The sequence below is a fragment of the Gobio gobio genome, assembly GCF_949357685.1.
Source record: "Gobio gobio genome assembly, chromosome: 1".
Taxonomy (NCBI): Eukaryota; Metazoa; Chordata; class Actinopteri; order Cypriniformes; family Gobionidae; genus Gobio; species Gobio gobio.
The window spans coordinates 7,283,015-7,303,963 of NC_137097.1; the positions used below are offsets into that span (position 1 = coordinate 7,283,015).

General features: G+C 37.8%; 1 pseudogene across 1 annotated transcript in view; it reads right to left on the reverse strand.

Annotated features, from left to right (window-relative positions):
• Nucleotides 1-6,212, reverse strand: part of LOC307143792 — an 838,852-nt pseudogene extending 832,640 nt beyond the window's left edge. The window contains exons 1-6 of the transcript in view: nucleotides 6,140-6,212; nucleotides 5,949-6,043; nucleotides 5,797-5,859; nucleotides 5,345-5,717; nucleotides 5,092-5,250; nucleotides 4,822-4,943 (exon numbers count right to left, since the gene is read on the reverse strand). The product of the transcript in view is annotated as an uncharacterized misc_RNA (transcript). The remainder of the gene's footprint in view (nucleotides 1-4,821; nucleotides 4,944-5,091; nucleotides 5,251-5,344; nucleotides 5,718-5,796; nucleotides 5,860-5,948; nucleotides 6,044-6,139) is intronic.
• Nucleotides 6,213-20,949: the final 14,737 nt, after the last annotated feature.

Here is a 20,949-nt window from a genome sequence, read left to right on the forward strand (position 1 = left end):
TTTAAGCAACATGTATGTGCTTATGCATGGTTTTTGAAAAATCTAAAAAAAAATTGTTTTAAAATTAAGGCCTCAAAACACACAATAGATACAGTCATGGCCAAAAGTGTTGGCACCCCTGGTAAATATGACCAAAGATGGCTGTATAAAAAATAAAATAAATCGCCATTGTTTATCCTTTTGATCTATCATTATTTTTTTTGTGCAAAAATCTAACCTTTCCTTGAAGTAAAAGAATTGGAAGTGGGGGGGTAAATCACATTACGAAATAAATGCTTTTCTCCAGAACACGTCGGCCATAATTATTGGCACCCTTTTATTAAATACATTTTGCAACCTCCTTTTCCCAAGATAACAGCTCTGAGTCTTCTCCTATAATGCCTGATGAGTTTGGAGAACACCTGACAAGAGATTTCAGAGCCCATTCCTCCATTCATAATCTCTCCAGATCCTTCAGATTCCCAGCTCCATGTTGGTGCTTCTTCTCTTCAGTTCACCCACTCATTTTCTATAGGGTTCATGTCAGAGAACAGGCATGACTATGGCAGTAGCTTCATTTTGTGCTTAGTGACACATTTTTGTGTTGAATTTGATGTTTGTTTTGGATCCTTGTCCTGAGGGAAGATTCAAATACGGCCCATTATAAGATTTCTAGCAAAGGCCGTCAGGTTTAGATTTTTAATCTGTTGGTATTTGCTAAAATCCATGAAACCATGTGTCTGAACAAGATGTCCAGGACCTCCAGCAAAACATAGGCCCACAACATTAAAGATCCAGCTTTATTTTTAACCGTGGGCATGGGGTACTTTTTATCCCTATTTACACCAAACCCCTCTGGTGTGTTTGCTGCTAAAAAGCTCTTTTTATAGTTTCATCTGACACAAGAACCAGGTCACGTTTTAATTTCCAGTCGTGTCTGACAACTGAAAATGCTGAAATTTGTTTTTGGATGAGCGATTTTTCTTGAATCTCTCCCAAACAACATGTGGTGATATAGGGGTTGTTCTGACCCCAAGACTCAACTAATCTCTGCAATTCTCCATCTGTGATCCTTGAAGAGTCTTTGGCCACTGAAACTCTCCATCTCACCGTGTATTAGGACGATATAGACACACGTCCTATTCCAGGCAGAATCATAACATCTTTAGTTGATTGGAACTTCTTAATTATTGTCCTGATGGTGGAAATGGGGATTTTCAATGCTTTAGCTATTTTCTTACAGCCACTTTCTCTTTTGTGAAGCTCAACAATCTTTTGCTGCACATCAGAACTATATTCTGTGGTTTTACTCATTGTGATGAATGATTGAGAGAATTTGGCCTTTGTGTTTCCTCATATTTATACTCCTTTGAAACAGGGGGTCATGGCTGGACAATTTCATGTTCCTAGTCACCCTGGTGTGCTAAAAATATAAATATTAATGGGAATATACTTCAGAGATAATTGACTCATAAACAATTCTAGGGGTGCCAATAATAGTGATACAGGTAACACAAGGGAGTAACGCACAGAATTGTAGCATTTGTGACAAGTATATTGCTTGTGTGTTCTGAAGACACTGGTAATTAATTTGTAATGAACTTATAACACAAATAAAGTGTACTTATAACACAAAATATACTTATAAAACAAATAAAATATACTTATAACACAAATAAAGTATACTTATAACACAAAATATACTTATAGTACAAATAAAGCACATTTAACATCACTAATCAAGCATGTAATTAGTCCCTATACTTAAAGCGTACTAAGTATACTTAAAGTTGTTCCAATGTAGCACATAAAAGTACACTAAATACACTTAAAATTATGCTTTAATACAACTTAATTACAACAAAAATATACTTAGTATAAAATTAGTTGTTTCAAAATAGCACACTTCAAGTTAGCTAATCATTAACACGCTTCAAGTATACTGATAATTAGTCTTGCTGCAAGTATACTTAGCATACTTTTTTTCACTAGGGTTAATTCAGTGTTAATGCATGAATAATGTGCCGCACATCAAAATAAATGCAGTAGAAGGTGAAATGAAAGTAGCGATCTAAATTTTGGGGTGGCACCCAGTGTAGCCACTCAGATGCCCTGGACACCCCTCTGGCTCCACCACTGTTCAGTATTGAAGGTCGGTCATGTGCCGGGCGGTTCACGTTGGGTGCATGAGAACTAAATGACAATGCAATAAATATGCCTTGCTATGTTATTTTTATTATGGGAGAATTTTACTTCACTACTTTGAAAAGCATAGTATCTAGTGTTATGGGTTGAAGGAAGATGGAAGACCAGGGAGGAGTGCAATACACAGTTCTTTATTTGACAACAGAAATAGTCCTCGGAAATAAACAGAATAGAAAAGTCCGGCGGTAAGCAGAGCCGGTGCCGAATCTTGCCAAACGGCTGGTTAAAGATCGCTTAGAGATCAGAGAGGACGGAGGGAAAACCTCAGTGGTAGAGAAGGTAGACCGCCACAAGCAGGCTACGAACAGGTACTCTGCAAATAGGCACAGCTTGAACACACAGTCTTTAGGCAGAGGGTAACTCACTAGATCAACAGGCAACGATCAAGTAGACAGGCAGGACAGGACAGGACAGGACAGGACAGGACAGGACAGGACAGGACAGGACAGGACAGCATGAAAGTACTAGCGTCTCTCTAGCAAAGTGAAGCAATAATCCGACAACAAGACAAGAAAGTAGAGGGAATAAGAAGCTGAGATAATCAAGGGAAAAGAGGGAGCAGGTGGGGGAATCAGAACGGGAAGGGGAAACAGCTGTAACAGATAATGAGCAATGAAGAGGCTGAGAGCGTAAAGTGAAAGTGAGAGCGTGAGTGGCCACAAGAGGGAGACAGAGAGAAAGGAAAGAGAAGCCCAGGATCATAACATCTAGCTTTTTACTCCACTACATTTCTGAAAAAATACCGTCCTTGTTATTTTAAAGTGAAGAAATCGAGACCTGCCAAAACTCAATAGCAATGTCTGATTTTCATGAATAAGAATAAATCATTGTCATGAGTCGATTCTTTTAATGAACCATATTTAAATGAATGTGTGTGTGTGTGTGTGTGTGTGTGTGTGTGTGTGTGTGTGTGTGTGTGTGTGTGTGTGTGTGTCAACCAAAAAAAGGTATAAATAACAGACAAGTTACTCAAAGTAAAAATGTTATGATTTATTTATTTAATGATAATTATAAAAGTGATTTATATTTTGCAATATTTAATGTAGCCTAAATAATAATAGCAACATTTTAAATAAATACATTTCTTCCAAACGCTATATTTCTTCACTGTTAGTAGCTGCAAGGTAAATTGTGATTGTGCTAGAGTGTGTGTATTGGTGTTTTCCAATTTACCTTGTCGTGTATTTACATGCTCGCGGCTGTTTTCAGCTGATTCACCACAGAACCTGTAATGTTCCCAAATCACACGACTGTGTTGAATGCAGATTGTTTCAAAGCAGCTTCAAAGTGCTAACAGGAAAATGATGCAACAGAATTTGATTCGGCTGTACAGCCGCTCTGGAGAAAACACTTGCCGCGTTTCCATTACCCTTCAAATTGCGCAAATTGAAGTTGCGAAATGTAAATACGCCCAATGGAAACGCGTCAATTTCGCGAAAACTCCCATATATCGCAAAAAGTTTTTACGCTCACATGGCAATTTGAAAAAGGCAATTTTCGCAAAACTGCAATGGAAACAGTTATTTTGCATTTACAGGTCACCTGCTACGGTGACGCATTGCTGCCACATAAGGCCTACATATTTATTTCCACTCAATTATGTCAGTAATGTGAGATGTCAGTAATATAGTTGAATATTTAGTGTCCCCAAACTGAGCAAGCCAAAGGCGACAGTGGCAAGGAACCAAAACTCCATCAATGACAATGGAGAAAAAACCTTGGGAGAAACCAGGCTCAGTCAGGGTGCCAGTTCTCCTCTGGCCAATTAACAAACAGTGTGTGATTATTATTCTGGCTACTTTACAGGTCAGAGGTCATATTAGATCAGAATATTTGTCCAGTTTGAGTCATCACGCCGGAGACGTGTTTGTTGAGGATATTGTGTCAATGTGCCGTCAAAGAGAGTCTTTGTCTCATATTTATATCATGATATAGTTAATCAATATCACATGATTGACGAGCGCAATATCTGTGTCTGAGCGGGATAAGACCTTTTGCGACCTGCTGTGTGACTAAATTTAGCTAGAGGTCGCAGTGATGCCACCACCACATGGCTCAAATAATAAGCACTGCTATTTCTGTTGCACAAGACGGACGTGAAATGAAACAGAACTACTCGTTTAAGCTGCACAGCGCAGATCATTTATCAGCTCGGGCATTAATAGGCAGCGGAGCGCGACCTCAGAACAGGTTTAAACGCAGACTGGTCTCGATCACAGCGCTGGGATATCCAGTGAGAAGCTTTCAAATTCAGTGCATAATTCTCCGTTATAAACCAAGAACTAGCGGCGATGAAAGCTGACTATGCCATGTCGATTCAACATGCTCAATCGGCCAAAAAACACCAGACGAGGTTCAATTAGTGCAGATGATGCGGATCATGCCAGAAATACTAAGCTGACTAACGCTCAACCACGGCCCAACTTTGGCCGACCGTTCACTTGGTGTGCCAGGGCCCTTAAATTAAGCTGAAGGGCCCTGACTCTCTGCTGAATGATTTGAGCTGTTTTTCCTCACCAGACGATTTGAAGCATCTGAAGAAGGGATAAATGTGAGGAAAAGCTCATGACAGCACTGATTGGACTTTCACAAAAGTGATTTCTGTCATCGTCTGCCTTACCTCTCAAGTCATACTACCTGACTCCTGAGTTACTCCGGACATTAGTTCTGCTGAAACCAGTCATGCTGTAGGATCTCCTCCATAGTCGCTCTCTCTGCTGGTTCATGAGCCAGACACCGTGAGATCAAATCCTGGAATTCTGTAAGGTTTCACAAGAGCGCTGGTTATTCACGTATGCACTGAATGTCCAGAAACTAACGTTGTCATGTATCGGTTCTGAAATATGTAGCATGTGTTATGTACAGGATTGTGCTGATACTCAATGTGTTTTTGGTAAGTTCTCTCACCTGCGGATACTCTGGAGTCAAAACTCAGACAGCCATGTTCATTTCTTAAGGGCTGACATCTGCACACCGTTCTGTACATCATAATGCCCAGAGACCAGACTGTTGTCGGCTCCGCCTCATATTCAAAGTCCGCAAAGTATTCAGGTGGGCAGGCAAACCCTGTTCATTAAAAAGAGATATTCAAGTTGAGCAAATATCCATTTCCACAAATCACATATCATTATGGCTATGGTAACACAAAAAGCCAACTCACCTATAAATTGACCCTTATAGACACTTTTGACGATTTCTCCGCAGCCAAAGTCTATCAGTTGGACTTGGTTTGTCTCTGTGTTGACCACAAAGTTGTCTAACTTGATGTCACGGTGGAAGACGCCTCTGTCAAGACAGTGCTTGGCTCCGAGCACCGCTTGGTACAGCAGAGTACGTGCCTGCGATTCACTCAGCGTTTCTCTCAAGACGAATCTGAACAAGTCTCTGCAGGGTTGTGAATACTCCAGGATGAGGATGAACCGATCTTCCTCTTCAAACCAGTCCAGCATGTGCAGGATGTAGGGGCTTAGCGGAGGCCGATTCAGCAGCAGGTTCAGAGCCACTTCTGCAAACAGTGGCTCAGAAACCCCAGGCTGGAGAAAAGAGGTCAACAAACCATTAGCTGACTTATAATTTAAGATATATTAAATGTATGCATTATGTGCAACTTACAACATCGATATAGCGGTCTGAATACCGTCCTGTTTCACGCTTAGTGACGAATTTGATGGCGACCTGTAAAAGAAAAAGAAGTTATTAAGTGCACTTGATGAAAGCACTGATCTATACGGTTCAGTTGATGAAAACAGCAAGAGTGATTGTACCTGCTGGCCATCAGATTTACGGATGCCTTTGCGCACAGTGCCAAAGTATCCTTGTCCAATATCCTCTTCCACTTCATAAAGTTCGGAAAATGGAACTGCAAAAATGCAAACATGTTAATATATGAGATTCATAGACCTGGAGTCTAAATATGCAGGATAATCAGTTTCTTTACAATCATATTTCTTTTTACAGGGAATCAGGAAAATAATGGATTCATCAGCATGACACATTATATTGGGAATGCCGGATGAAGGATTAGACATACGGCATGAGTTTAAATACACAGGCTTACTAAGAAAAACTAGACTAGAACTAGACAAGAGGTGAAATACTCACGGGTAGATGGTCCCGGGAAAGAGACGGTTCTTGGATCTTCGCTTCGCTCTGAATCGGCACCTGGAGATTCTGGAAATGCTAAAGGAGCTGGAAGAAGATCAGTCAGATCCAGCAAAGCCGGTGGCTCAAAGAAGGATGGATCCAGCTGAAGATCAGTCGTATCCTGTGAAGCCGGTGGCTCAAAGAAGGATGGATCCAGCTGAAGATCAGGCGTATCCTGTGAAGCCGGTGGCTCAGGTACAGATGGACCCGGCTGAGGATCGGCTGAATCCGTGTGGGGCTGTGGATGAAGTGGAGCCGTCTTCTTGCCCTTTATGAGTTGCACTGCTGCACTTTTTACAGTCCGACACATTTTTCTGAAGAATGTACAGCTGTCCTTCTTCCTCATTTTTGTTTGCTTTTCTAAAAACCCCAAAACAGAAACAGAACAGTTAGAATTTGTCTCCAGATATTATAAATCAAATACTGAGGCTAGATCCCAAGACACAAAAGAACAGGAATAAAATGACAGTAGACCCACCTTCAGCTGGATTTGCGTCACAGTTTGTGGGCTTGACGCTGGACGGGCCCGGCTTTGGATCAGTTTTATCCTGTTGAGCCGCTGACCTGAGGTGGGACGGGCCTGGCTGTGGATCAGCTGGATCTGTGTCAGACGGTGGCTGTAAAGGGACTTCTTCTTTCCCTCGACTTTTTATAGCCAGCCATGAGTTTCTGAAGAATTTAGAAAGGCGACTCTTCTTGCTTTTCGATTGTTTTTCTAAAATAATTATATAAAAGGATTTCTAGTTACTACATTGACTTTAATTAATTAAACATTTGACATTCAACACGAATGCCACAGCAAAAGTAACTTCATAGAATGAACATCTAATTAAATTAAAAGATAAATGTGACCCGTGCTGGCAAAATGAGCACATTTTTAAAAATTTGATTTTCTTAATTTCACATTCTCTATTAAAAAAAAATCTACTCTTATTGAATTGCTATTTGGAGCATTGGGGTCTCTAGACGAGGGCTTAATTAACTCATTTTTGTTAAAACCTCAAAATTGATCAATATTTCAATATTTTTCACTTAGCCTTAAAATGAGTGCACATCCAGACTCATTTTGCCAGCACGGGTCACAAACAATATTTAATTTGTAATTATAAACATATACACACATACAGTAGTGGCCAAAAGTGATGCTGTGCTTGGAGAGTGTAAATTGTTTTGTTTTAAACAAAGACTGTCAGCCTTTTTTCATAGTGAAATAAAACCTATATACTAAGCTGTAGTTTGTCAGCTTGTCAATTAAATACTTTGACCAAGTTTGGTGTTTTCCTCTTCCCAATGTAACATGATCCTGATATGACTCTATATTTTCCTGTGTTTAAAAACCTTATGTGTGAAAATATGAATATGAGCTATATTCACCTGTTGAGCTGTTCTCCATAGCTGCTACAGTAGGAGACAGTGCTCTAGTGTTCATGGTGAAAGCAGATGTCCAGAGTTTGGCTGCTGATCGTGTGAAAGTCTTTTATACTGGCACAGCTCAGAATGTAAGCTCTGAACCTGCGGAATGTAAGATAAAGCTTGACATTAAAGTAGCTTGAGACATCTTCTCTAGACAAATATTGCTGTTCTCTATGAAATCCTTCGTTCTCGCTGGCAGTTCTCTCATGAGCTTGTTCACACTGAAGCAATAGCACTGATGTTCACTCCAAGTGTAGATCGTGTCAAGCACACTGTGATGTCATAGAATGTTAGCCTCGGAATGTAGAATGTTGCTCTCTGATATTTGGGTTTAAAAAATGCTTATTCATAAACAAGTGACATTCCTTGTTTATATGGCAAGCCGTTTTAGCTTAAATTGTTCCAGCTTTACGCGTCGTAATTGCATTTTTACTAGTAATTCCAATTAGAGAGCTCTACAAATACATTTTTACTAGTCATATGTCTCCATTGACTTCCATTCATTTTTAATTACAGAGCTCTACAATTCAATTGTTACTAGTAAAAATGCAATAACAGAGCACTCTATTTGAAATAGTTACTAGTAAGCATTCAATTGTAGAGCTCTTTAAATATTATCTTTCAAAATATTGCTATATAGCTATCCAAGTTGTCTAATGGGGCTTTTATTTTGAAGTGTAGGATTTGCTGAGGGAAATGTGTGTAAACGCAAATCTGGGGTCCGTTCTTCATCGCTAACTCAGTTATCCGGATTTGATTGTTGACGATTTGGCATGATCTTGGATTGTTTGGTTCTTCGACGCTCATCCTGGACTTGCTGTCATAGCAACAGGTCTGTAAGCTTAAACCTGCTCGCGAGCAGTTTATTTAATGTAAACAGGATTAACATGAATCTAAAATCTGTCCCAGCCACTGCTACTTTATTACTAGAGTTCATTACTGAACCAGGGGCAATAATAATAATTTTAAATAATAAAATATACAAATTTTATATTGTATATGTATATGAGAATGTATGTAATATCATAATGTTGTGTATAATACTATAGACACAGCCACTTGATTGAGCGATTTATTTGTGATGGAATAATTACTTTATAATTTTATTGGAGGTTTACACACATATTGTACAGTTAATCTGAGCCGTGCATTAATTTAAGTGATGACGGATATTATGGGATGGCTTGATGCAGCACAGGAGATGCAGAGAATTTGATCTTGACCCTTAAAGGGGTCATATAATGCATTTTTTTTTACAAGTTAATATGATTCTTTAGTGTCTAAATGAAAAGTTTGTAGTATACTTTAATTAAAAATTCTCATTAGCATTGTAAGAAAACACTAATTTTACCTGGTCAAAAACAGCTCTGTTTTCAGCAAGCCATTGTATACGTAGATTCCTCATTCGAGCGATCCACGCCATGATCCACGCAGGCACTAATGAGGAATCTATGTATATATATCTATGACCCGGACGGAATTTTGACCTCACTCACGGGAAGTGATGGCAGTCTGCAGAGCTGAAGCGTTTGTCTGATATGAGGTGATATATTTGCATAAATACCATTGGGTTTCTCTCAGAAACCGATCGTTTCGAGCCGCTGGGTTTCATTTGAAGTTGTCTGTCCATGTTTTTTTTACTCTAATAGAATTAGACCCCATTGACAAGCATTATATGAGTGACACACAGCAACGGTTGGAGTTAAAAATCTTCATTTGTGTTCTACTGAAGAAACGAAGACATCTTGGATGCCTTAGGGGTAAGCAGAAAAACATCACATTTTCGTTTTTGGGTGAACTATCCCTTTAATGCAAATGCAATCTTATTAGTAAAATGTTACCAAAAATTCTATTGCCTAAAAAAATAAAAATAATATACCTAAATAATGCAAACAAGTTATTGAACAGCATTACTGAGGCTGCATAATAAAGAATCAGAATGCAAGTGCCGTGCATTAAAGGTCCCATGGCATGACATTTTCATTTTATGAGGTTTTTCAACATTAATATGAGTTCCCCTAGCCTGAATATTGTCCCCAACACTGCATGAAAACACTGAAATCCGGCACTATCCGGGCATGGTATACTCCTGTGTAATTTGATGTTTACCGGATGTATGTGGGAAAAAGCGGATCAGAGTAACACGGAACAGTATATTTCCAGAAAAACCCGGAAACCTCACGTATGCGGACGTATACAGGAATCCGTGAAATTTCACGGACATATACAGCTGAAACACTGCTGGGTGTGCTAGGACTGAAGACTGTTAGGTGTGAAGAAGACCTTTCATATGTTAATGACTGACACTAGAGCTGGCTGTTCTCAGAGGGAGGGGGGCAGGGGAGGACTTCAGGATTGAGAATTATCTCTGGTCTACTGTAGGCTACAGCAAACAAGCTTTTTGCACAGAAAAAATAATTCTTAAGGCCCTGAAACACTAAACTGAACTAGCAATGACTAAAGCCGACTGTGGGGTTGGTTCACGTTGCCTGGGTCTGAGCCAAACCATCAGAATGGTGTGTCAGGGCCTTAAAACCACTGCATGAAAAGAGTCTCTAAATCAAATATTTTTTATAAAAACAGTACAAAATAAAAACCCTGTCTGAACATATACGTTCACAAAAAAATCAGAATATGTAATGAAATAAACAAAGAAATGTAATGGAATTAACAAAGGATAATTAACCAAACATTTTAGACTATCCCCAAACAATTTTTGCAAAGTTTTACAAATTGTAGGCAATAATAGAATTAAATAAAAAGGAGATGAAATGTGGAAAATGAAAAAGTTTGTTTTAAAAACACCAAAAACTGATATGCTCAAAATAAAAATATGGAATAAAAAAGAGCAGGGATTCACTTGCTCAAGAAACACAGAAACACAAGCAGATCTTTCAGCTCTGCAACTGTTAACAAAAAGTGTCACTCCAAGATTCTTAACTTTAACACGCTGCAAAAGGGGGGCATTTTGAGGTTTGAAATCCACCACTCACAATAGATGTAGGTGCAACCAATAAGGTTACCAATAAAAATAAGGCAACCAATAAAAATAATCCTAATTTTACAGAAAAAAACGTCAGTTTTTTTACAGTATTTTCTTGTAATTTTGAATTATGTTTAAAACAATGTAAAATTACAAACAATATCTAAATAAACAACTTGACTGTTATTTTAAGGATTATATAATTAATGACAAATTACAGTAATTCTCATTTTTTTATACAGGAACATCACTGTATTATTTTTCTGTTTTCATAAATAACAAATTCATGCAAAATTACAAACAATATCTGTAAATTAACAACTGTAATACAATATTTAGCTCATTATATAAAAGGTTTATGTTTATGTCCATACTAACAATTTAACATTATTCTTTGTCTTTTTAAAGTAAATCTTATTAGTTTTATATTTACACTGTAAGAATAAAAACCTTAAAAAAAACAGCAGCTACAGCTGCAAAACAAAAACCGTAAAATAAGTCAAATATCTTAAGTCAAATAAAGTTAAAAAACTTCACAGAAATTTACATTAAACGTTTTAGAGAAAACACTATTAGTTTACAGATTTTTCCTTATTTAAATTAAGATATTTTACTTTAATTTTCTGTTTTACAGTGAAGGTGTATTTTTACATTCAAACTGGTTTTACATTCAATTCTGGATACAAATATAACAAAATATATAGCAAACTAAATATCAAACAATAATTGTTTTTAAAGAGTACAAATCTGCACTGCTCTCCAGGTTGAAACTTTCAAGCCTCTGCCCACACCACAAAACACCATTTGACCAATTAATTAAATATAACAGCAAATAAAAATAAATATACACATTTTCTAACTGTTGTTTAAAACAGGTTTTTTTCTATATTTGCCAGGCTATTTGCTGTCTTTCCGTGTTCTTTTGAGCGTGATTGGTCAATCTAAACGTCATCCAGAAATCTGGCCAATGACAGTGCGCGCCTTCCGTTTGAATTATACACCCGTTGTCGTTGCTCGTGGCTCGCGGGGACGCGACGCGATCGCGGCGTCTAATCTTCAACAGGACGGCTTCTTCTGTCCATTAATGGCATTGCATGGATCATTTTAAACCTGTTAAAATCTTATTTTGGACGAATTTTGATTGTGGGATGTCGACTGAGAACGAAAAAACATGAATACGAACAGACTAAGGTTTCAATGGCGGACAGCAGACGGCAGAAGGTAACGTAAACCCCTTTATATTTTTTCTACTGCTTATCAAGATATAACGTTAGTGCATTAAAGTCATATGCTAATCGTGATTAACTTACATATTCTGTTTCTGTGTTTTGTTGTAATACTGTTAAGCTAGGGCTGGGTGTTATGGCGATCTGATGATACTGACTATTGTTAGTGATTTTGCTGTAAACGTTAACATTACCGTTTTATATTGCGGAATGGGAATATAGCGTATATAACGCAGCACTGACTGTACTAAAACTTTTTGACATTTTGACAAGGAAACATGCATGAATGTAGAATAATGAACGGGACATGCATGTGTTAAAATAAGCCTCTCTCAGACAGCAGGCGATCCCGAAATCAATTATCTTTCTGTAAAATGCACACAATTATCTCAGAAACCTTGTCATGTGAGTATTCACTTGATTTAAACAGTCAGTTATGTCTTAAGTAAGTTAAACAGTTCAAGTTAACGTGGGGAAACCCGGATGCGTGTCATTCTGTGCATCCGTTCTTAAAGGGGCTGCAGCTTTGTCATAATTTTAATAAAACAAAAGAATAGAGAAGACCTTCTGCTTCTTTTAGAATCAAGTGATATTAATTAATTGAATATCATACAGTGAAGACTTTTAAAGCAGTATTATTCTGTAGCATTTTAATAAAATATCCATCAAAATATATATATATGGTGATATCGTTATTGTAAAATAAAATTTCTCATGTATGTATAATTATATGGTCATAATGCCCATCCCTACTGTCAGCTAGTTTTAAGATCAAGCTTGTCATAAAATGTAACAGAGCTTTGGAATGAATAATCTGAGATCATGTACACTTGTTCAACAGAGAGGACAGGAAACCACCATCCTTGGACTCTGAAGAATTATAGGCAAAGCAGGATTTTGGATCTACTGTGAAGTTTTTGTATGGGCCTGGTGAGTATGTTTTGCAAGTCCATGTCCGTAAGTTGATAATTAATATTAATGTTTTATCAAACAAATTAATATTCATTTGTGTGTGTGCATGTTTCTTCCCCCCTCATGATCCAGAAGTTTTGGATCCATGATCCTGAAGAACTTTTACAGATGTTGACCCTGAATGTGTAAAAGGTAATCTTAAAAATGTTGTCATTATTTTAATGTTCTCTGTTTTTTTCTGTAATGTAGACGCATGCGTTTTCTGTGAAGTTGCTTTGAAACACTATCAGGGTTTTTTCTACATTGAAAATGTTTTGCCGGCCGCCAAAACAAATTTTTGTCCCGCCAAAGCCTTATTTGTTGAGTTATTGTGATTTGTGATTGATGTAGTAGATGACTGCTGCGCTTGCGTTAACTGAGTGACCGAGAGAATGACCAGTGAGCTCATCCCTCGCTCGCACTCTCTCTGTCTTCAAAATAAGCATTCTTAGCTTTCTAATGTTTCACATTTTACGTTAATCAAAATCAAAAGGTCGGAAGACCGAATCCATGTTGCACGTGGCGCTATCAGACGATGTCTTCCTTTAATTACCGCTGGGTGTGAAATGCGCTCAAAAAACATTGACTGATTCTCTGACCAGCTGACATAAAGCATACTTTAAATAAACAGGAAACAAATCCTATCCGGTTATGAAGTGTTTTCTGTGTGTTGACAAATCTTTCGCAATGTTCTAACAGACGGGATTCACACACAACGCGTCTGCTAATGTCCGATTCGCCACATTATGACTCCTTTGAACCGAATCATTTTAACGACTGGTTGGAACTGATCTGTCCAACACTGAACTCACAAATCAGTTTAATAATTTACTCAGAACAACACCTGAAATGAGAACACAAGTGTGCTTACCCACTTTAGCAAGAGTGGATAGTAAGAATTATTTTTAATTATCAACAGTCTTTCAGCTTATTTATGTGGACAATGTGTAGTAAAATAAATAGCCTAAAATCATTTAGTTTAGACTGGAGTGAGGTGAACCCAGAACAAATTTGTTGTTAGCTAGCTGATTGTATATGGCAGAAAATTAGGCTATTTGTTCATTTTTTTAATACTATTTTTTTAATATTGATATGATTATATACCAAAACAATTATCAGTAAATAGTGTAAAAATGAGGAACAAAAACAAACATCAAGGTATCAAAATAAGCAAAAGTTACAAACTTTTTTTGAATTTATTTCAAATTTATTGTCAGTATTGCGCTTGCAGATCAAGTGGGTAGGGTATTTTTTTTTAACGTGCGTATGTGTGTGTATGGATGACCATGTCTGTCAGCCACCACCGAAGACCATTTTTGACCCAGGAAAAACCCTGAATATGTATTGTGAAAAGCGCTATACAAATACATTTTAATTGAATTGTTTTACTTACTTTTATTGGCATTAACTATATATTATTAATGTATTATTTGGCAGGTCGCAAGATGTATTTTATTTTGTGAGACTTTGCTGAGGAAGTATTCTTTGGCTCAGTCTGAAAAGGCCCAGAAAAGAAACACTATGAAGAACATCACACAGAACCGTCAGAGAAAGAGACGGGTAAGTTAAGAAACCGGTTAAGCTTTTCCCCCCCAGAATGTTACTATACTCCTCTCTGAGTTTTAGTGGTTAATTCACTGTCATGTTTTGCAGTTGCTGGAGACCAGGTCCAGGGTTGCACAAACCAACACAGAACCTGTGGAAGACCGCAACTATAGACAAGATGTCTGAAGATGCTGCTGTTGTTGATGGAAGGCCAGTGTGGATGGTTAGGCTAGCTACTACAAACCAGACTAGACTGACCCACGCTACGCATCACATCACCAGCCCATCACGGCAGTTTGAAAAAATGTTCAAAACTCAAACAACATTGTGTTAGAGTTGGTCACAATTCTTTTATAATTATAATTTTAATATTCAATTGTTCCATTTTATATTTTCTTTATTCCTATGTTTATATACTTATACTTTTATTGGTTCCCATATATAGAGTATTTACATATATTTTATATACACTTTTTAATTTATAGATTTCTTTGTCTCGTTTTATATTGTATACTTTGTATGTTTGTTCCTTTTTAGATGTCCATGTTGCTTTTGATCTCCACGTTTTGTATTGTTGTTCCTCTTACGCCGCCTTCCTTTAGAAACATTTTGTTCACTTATCTTTTCCCCCATTAATTTTAATGTATGTTTATAATGCTCTTTGTTCTTTTTATTTGGTTATATTGTTTACTTGGAATATTTATATGTATTTTAATATATTTTATATACACTTTTTTTGTCTTATAAATTTATTGTTCTCATTTTATATTGTTTAAGTTGTATATTTATTCTTTTCCTTTTTATGTTCACTGTGTATTTTATTCCTTTACATCTGTCTTTTAAATGCATTTTGTTCATTTTTTTCCCTTTTTGTTTCTTTACCAATTCATTTTAACGTATATTTATGTTCTTTGGACTGTTTATATTTTTACATTTGTTCCTTTACATTTTCATCCCTTTTAAATACATTTAGTTCACTTGTTTTTGTTTCACCATTGTTTTAATGTTCATTTATAATGCTGTTAAGAATTTTTTTTTTTTTTTATACCTTTTTAATAAATATTTCAGACTTTCTCAAATTGTTTTGTGTGTATTTTTCTTTTGGGAGGGAGAGGGGATTATTTTTTATATATATATATATTATATATTAATGAGCAAAATCTGCATAGCTGGCCTATAACCAATCAAGTCCCTATGCTACAAAACCTAGCCCACCCTTAGCCTTAGAAGTAACCAATAAAGTCACTTGACTGGGTTTTCAATGAGCCCTGTCCTCCAATAGCAGTCTGGGTTTTGGGAGTGGTTTAAAAAAAAACAACCAATCCAGTTTGAGATGAAGGACCAATAGGGGGTGGAAGGCAAAGCTGTTTAGAGGTGTGAAAATGTCTCCTGGGAAAAACTTGATGGGATTATTTGCCATGGCAACAAATGGCTGTAGCATGGGAGTATACGGCCACAACATACATCCGATTTGGTACCATTTCGGATGAATACGGACATATACGGATCCATGGAATTTGACCTATCCGGCCAGTATACTCCTGGATTCTTCCGAATTTCAGCAGTGTATACAGGAGTATCCTGGTCCGGATACACCTTTTTTCATGCAGTGCAAGTGGATAGAAATGTTGATCGGTGTAAAACCGAGTTCTGGCTGTCTTTCTCTGCCTTTGAGAAAATGACAGGCCAGACGAGCCAATCCTGAAGTCTCCTGGTTTGACGTCCAAGCAGGAACGGTTTCCTCCCTTTCCTCCACCCAGAGAATCTGGCACGCCCTAGCAAACGCTCGAGAGATCATTACTTGTGAACGAGTGAATGCTGGCAGTTTCTCAGTGTTTGGATGTACAAATGAAAACAGAAGTCTTTTTTCAGTTCCTTCTGATCTGTGATCATTGATTTCTTATGTGTAGCTAATTATTTATTATTCGTGCACACGCAGCTCTCTCTCTCTCGACAGAACGGTGTTTTCGATCTTGTGAGTCAGTGTTTTTGTACGTCCTCGTCGCGTCTATCTGTTCTAAAATGTGCATACAGTCGTTTCTGCTCAACATAGAGAGCCACAGCTTTAGAGATAAACCTCACACACACCGAAGCTCGGGCTGACCGGTCGGCCTCCAACATCCCCGGCCCCCAGTACTGCATCTGGCCCACAGCGGAGGCGCCTTACGCGGTGCGAGATAAAGCAGACGGGGGGTAAGCGTGAGGGTATCCGGCTAGGCTAGCCAGCTATCCCCACAATAAACTGGATTACATTCGATTACTGCTGTTGTGTCTTTGTTTGCGCTGTGTACTCAATGCGCGTCACTGAGGCTTTTCATATGATAGGAACATGTCTAATAATAATGGTATTATCAACACTTACTCATAACTCGTTCGTCTCGACAGCTGTAATGATACTTTGCATGTGTTACAAAGTTTGTAATAATGATGAAGACGGACTCGGTGTGACTGGAACTCGTGTTTATTCAGAACTCTCAGATACAAACACAATAAACTCGCGCTGACAGACAGCGCTCTCACAACTCAGTAGTTACTATAAATAACTTTGTTAGCAATCGCTCCGTCTCCGTGATGTCCGGTTCGCGAACGAATCATTCTTTTGAACCGGTTCTTTTTAGTGAACCGAATCAGTTCACCAAATCGGACTGAATCGTTCTAAACGGTTCGCGTCTCCAGTCAGCGCTGATCCATAATTTACTAAAGTTACTAACTTTCTGACATGAGTGACAGTCCCTCCGACTAGAAATAAACTAATAACCTGAAGTATATGCTGTAACTACAACAGCACTGAACTGAGACTGACAGAACCGATGTGAAGTGAACTCCGGTCCATCCGTCTCTCTGGCAGCAGCTCGTGCCTGCTCGCCCCCTCCGCTCATTTAAAATGCAAAGATGTCAGCCAATCACAACAGTGGGCGTTTTTACTGAAGTCTCACAGCAGACACGCCTCTTGAAGCAGGGCTTTCAGCCAGAGGACAAACATCAGTATTGAAAAAATGCCTTTTATTTCTAAATTATGACATTTTATGATGTAAAAATCATACTAACAATATAAGTACACCTCAGGAAACATTATAAAATAATAGAAAAATGCCATGCCATGGGACCTTTAAATAGCCTCCGCGCGGACAATAAGGAAATGGTTTTAATCAAACCATATTATTGATGGAAATGACACGAGAACAATAAAAGTGCTAGTTATTAAAAATAAGGCTTCTGTGTTTTTGAAAAAAATATGTTTAATATTACAGTAATAGTAAACATCTTTAATATTAGTGTAGTCTATTAAATAATGTTGCTATTTGAGAGCGTGCGGTGAAGCTGGAGAGAATGAACGAACAACCGTGAACTGAAGCGCTTAGAAGGTTAATTAACAACTAAACCCATCATATATGAGAACAATCAGATATTTATACAAAATAAATATAATATTACAACTTATATTAGCACAAAATCACGCATTGGTGAAGGCCAATAACTCCTGTGGATGCTCTTCCAATGAAGGAAGGTACAATGAAGCACTGCGGGTTATTGACTTAACGAAACGCATCCTATATGACAATCAGATGTTTATACTACAAAAACGTAATATTATGACTTACATGTGCTTAAAATGACGCGAATACACAAGCAAACTTGACTGTGCTGGGCCGGGTTTCCCAATAACGATGTATCTTAGCTCTAAAGAGCGCGTTCTACGAGCGAAGTTACGATCACTCGCAGCAATGCCACGTGCGTTTCCCAAAAATGTACTTAACATGAATGCGCGAGAACGCGCTCTAAGTGCTACTTAAGAGTCGCTGTCCATTTGCGAAGTGCTGAAATATAACCTAATATGGAATCGTTTCCTCTGAACGTTTCACCTAATAATTGTCATCTGATGTGTCCAATCAAAACACGTCTATATAAAGCAACTACCTACAGGCTGAGGCACTGACAAAATGGCTGAACAAAAAAAAAACAAGAAAAGATACCTTTCAAAAAGACTATTTATTTCAGATGTGTATTTATAATTTTTTTTGTTTGTTACCTGCCCTCATAAATAAAAAATAAAAAATTCCAGTGATCATAAAGTCAGTTTCCACAAAAAATATTAAGCAGCAGAACTGTTTTTTTTTTATCAACATTGATAATAATGAGAATATTAAAATAAAAATAATAATAAAAAAGTGTACAATAAAGTACAATCAAAACCTTATAGTATTATCACAATGCACTTGAATAAAGTTAAAGGTGTAATCTGCTGGTTTTCCTGTGGGTGACCTCATAACTCTGTCTTCTTACGATACACTTAGAGCTTCGTAGATCTACGATCATTTTCAAGTGCTACTTAAGTTACGATGCTTTTGGGAAACAGACCTTAATATTAAGATCACTCGTACGATCGTTTTTACGATCAATTTAGGCTTACGATGCTTTTGGGAAACGCAGCCCAGGTCAGAATGCGTTGTGGACGCTTCCCACAACAGCGCACTGAAACACAACAACTAAACCCAGAGAATTCACAACGTTTATAAAAAAAATATTCTCATTACAGTGTTATGTACAGGACAGTCCCATTAGTTATTAATACTGTGCATTTCTGTTTGAAATGCGCGTGCTGAAGCTAAAGACCGGTACAATGAAGTGCTTTACTGCATCGTTAGTTAACTCAACCAAACGCATCCTATATGAGATTAAATACACAGAATAATAAAATAATATTACAACTTACAATGGTACAGAAGGCTGTGAATGCACAAGCGAACTTGACTGTGCTTGTCATGAAGGTGTAACTCCGTGGGCGCGCTCTTCCCTCAACAAACGTGCTGAAACACAAAGTTCTTTTACAGCCGTATTCTCATTATCATTTTGTGTAGATAATATGTTAGACTTGCGCTGCACATGTTGCACATAACTGTATTTTCCTTTTCGAAGTGATTCCAATCATATTTAGAGCAATTCGAACCCATCATGGTGGACAGCGCGTCTGTCTCAGCTGAAGGTAATAATACATTATCTATCGGCTTGACTATATCGGTCAAATTTTCTTATTGAACCGATAACGATAACATCAAAAATAATCATTTATCGGCCGATAACAATAGGTTGCCGATATATCCAGAGGCGTAGCAAGCTTTTCAAAAGTGTGGGGGATGGATGTGGTTTGTTTGTTAACAATAAAAACGATAAATACAATGACAGAAGGGTACAAAAGGTATAACATACAAGATATATAATATATATATTATACATACCTCGTTTTTTTTTTACCACGGTGTTTGGTTGGGCTAGTCACATCAGTTTTTTGCTATTCTATTCTTAGGCGACGGGAACAGAAAGAGTATTCTGGACAAATGTGGGCAAAATAATTTTGATTTATTTTTTAAAAATAATTCCCTTGATCTGAGCGGTACAAGACTTGGCTACTTTTCTTAAGTTTGCCTCCTGAACACACACAATTTTTTTTGACTCAATACTACAATGTTAAGTGGGTGAAAAAAAAAAACTCCTTAATCTTGTATTTGGGTCAAAAATGGGCACCCATAGAAAGGAATGGGAAAACCGTAATTTAGAGCATTCTTCTTGTTTTTTTGTAAAAATAAATTAATAGATCCAATACAATGCATATCTAACATACACACAAATGAAGGGCTGATCCTGTACAACATTCTCATCATGGCAAAAACTCACACTCATACACACACACACTCATACACACACTCATACACACTCATACACACTCATACACACTCATACACACTCATACACACACACACACACACACACACACACACACACACACACACACACACACACACACACACACACACACACACACACACACACACACACACACACACACACACACACACACACAAACAATGCATTCAATGAGCCTATGACAGAGCTAGGCTTTTTTTAAATATAAACTGAATTGAATGAGCCAATGTCTGACCATGTTTTTTGGTATGATCCAATCAACCACCTGGTACCTGACACCTTCAGAGTCATATCAAACTGCTACTGCAAGGTTTGTTGATACTTCCAAACAAAACGTTTATGTAGCATATGCTACCTAAACCTGCAGTGGCAGTTATTTTCTCAGTTCACTGCAAGCAGCACAATGAGAAGGAGGTTTAGTGCAGCAGAAACCCTGGATATTCTCCTGGAATCCAGTGGGGAGGAAGGAGACCAGACAAACTGTGGTTTGGAGTCAGCAGAGGATCAAGGATCTCAAACGGACAGTCAGACTGAGTTTGACCCAGATTATGTCGACACAGATGAAGACTCCGAGGCAGAGGATCCTGGTGTAGCAACGTATGCATCCAAAAATGGAGAAATTGTCTGGACTGCTACTGCACCTGACCAGACACCAGGGGAGAGCAGCTGCAGAGAACATCATGAAGATGACTCCTGGGCCAACGAGATATGCCTGTTCACGTGTTGAGGACGTAAGGTCAGCTTTTGAGCTTTTTTTTCCTGAGCAAATTCAAAAGACACTGATAGACATGACAAATTTAG